The sequence below is a fragment of the Notamacropus eugenii genome, chromosome 6, assembly GCF_028372415.1.
Source record: "Notamacropus eugenii isolate mMacEug1 chromosome 6, mMacEug1.pri_v2, whole genome shotgun sequence".
Taxonomy (NCBI): domain Eukaryota; kingdom Metazoa; phylum Chordata; class Mammalia; order Diprotodontia; family Macropodidae; genus Notamacropus; species Notamacropus eugenii.
The window spans coordinates 700,551-702,746 of NC_092877.1; the positions used below are offsets into that span (position 1 = coordinate 700,551).

At 36.5% G+C, this 2,196-nt stretch overlaps 1 pseudogene; it reads right to left on the bottom strand.

The window, feature by feature from the left end:
• Positions 1–718: 718 nt before the first annotated feature.
• LOC140511492 (olfactory receptor 5D13-like) lies at positions 719–1,701 on the bottom strand (annotated as a pseudogene).
• Positions 1,702–2,196: the final 495 nt, after the last annotated feature.

Here is a 2,196-nt window from a genome sequence, read left to right on the forward strand (position 1 = left end):
TATGCTCAAATGAGTATTTCTAAGTACTAACCAAACTCCTCATACGAAGATTTCATCTCTTTTTTATCCTTTCTCATCATACTTTAGTGAGAAGAGAGGGTTGCAGGAAAGAAAACAGATATCCAGTTGTGTGAAATGAGTAAACTTATTTTGACGCCAAATTATCGAAGATCACTTTTGGTATGAGGCTGTTTTTTTCCCATTAAGTTATGTCTAAGAGTTTTTATTTTGTTGGGGTGGTGTTCTTTGATTGTTTCTGTTTTGTTTTTCTTTCTCTGAAGTAATTATTTTCACATTAAACAATATTGCTTCTTCATTTATATATAGGTTCAGAGAACTCTTATGGATACAGGTAACAACCAAATATTGTAAACTAGGAAAGTACTACATCACTATAAAGTAATGAATACATTAAGTAAATATTCCAACTAATTTTCCCAGATTGTGACAACCAGAAGATGAATCATAAGTACCAGAAATTTTCGTGAGAGAATATTTTGTTTTCTTTTTTGCTAAGGAGTCATCTGTGACTCTTCTTGACTGCATTTGGGTTTTCTTGGCAAAGATACTGGAGTAGTTTGCAATTTCCTTTTCCAGCTCATTTTACAGATGAGAAAACTGAGGAAAATAGCGGTAAGTGACTTGCCCAAGGTCACACGGCTAGTAAATATCTGAGGCCAAATTTGAACTGAGTCTCCTGACTCAAGGGCCACACAGTCTATTCACTGGGTAATCTAGCTGGCCCTTCTGTCAATTTCTTGATAGTTTCTTTCACATCTTTATTCCTTAAACTGTAAATTAAAGGGTTCAGCATGGGAATCACAATTGTATAAAGCACAGTGATTACTCTTACTAGAAGCCATGAGCTTTTGGAGCTCGGAGCACAGTAGAGGAAGAAGATGACTCCAAAGAAGATGGTAACAGCTGTCAAGTGGGAAGCACAAGTAGAGAAGGCTTTATATCTCCCACTAGCTGAATGCGTCCTCAGGACAGTGACAAAAATAAAAAGATAGGATGTAAGTACAATAATGAGAGTGAAAACTGTGTTAAAATTAGCAAGGATAAAAAGAATTGTCTCTGTAACATGCTTATCAGAGATGGAGGCAGAAAGGATGGCAGAATACTCACAGAGAAAATTATTAATGACATTGGTCCCAGAAAATGACAATATAAATAGTGAGTAGATGAATATGCTAGAAGAAATTATGACCCATGTGTACACTGCTGTCAGCAATAGGGCACAGCGTTTCTGGGACATGACCACTACATATAACAAGGGAGTGCAAATTGCCACGAAGCGGTCATAGGCCATCACGGCTAGTAAGAAGGCCTCTGTGACCACACAGATGGTAGCAAAAGAATATTGTGTGATGCAGGAAGCAAAAGAGATACTTCTGTTTTCCACAAGCAAGATTTGTAACAATTTGGGTGTAATTACAGTAGAGTAACAGAAATCTAATAAAGATAAGTGACTAAGGAAAAGGTACATGGGGGTGTGGAGTTTGGGGTTAATCCTGATGATGACAATCATGCCCAAGTTTCCCACTACAGTAATCATATATATCACCAGGAATACCAGGAACAAGGGGATCTGGAGCTCTGGGTAATCAGAGAACCCTAAAAGGATGAAGATGACATCACTCTCATTTCGGTCAGCATTCCCCATGGTTCCTACTGGAGAAAATCACAGAATACCATCATTTTAGTCCAGTTGGAAGAGATCTCTATGGCCATATAGTCCAAAATTGAAAAGAGAATATCACTACAATATCAATCAGTGGTCAGTCTAACAAGCATTTATTAGCTATTTCCTATATGCCAGGTACTGTCCTAAGTGCTGAAGACACGAAAAAATGAAAAAGACAATCTAAAAGGAGTGAAAATATGTAAACATTTATGTATAAATAAGCTATATACAGAATAAATTCAACAAATAAACACTAAAATGAAGGCACTAGAATTGATTTGGATTAACAAAGACTTCCTGTAGAATGTGGGATTATAGCAGGGATTTGAAAAAAAAAAAAACAGGATTCAAAGATCACAATTTCTGACCTAACCTTTGTTTGAACACTTTCTAGGAGAGCCCAGGGGACTCACTTTTTCTGGCACCATTCTATTTGTCTTGGATAATTTAATTGAGATGAACCCACAAATATAGATTATACTCCCATTTTCCTCTTTGAATTTCTCTTA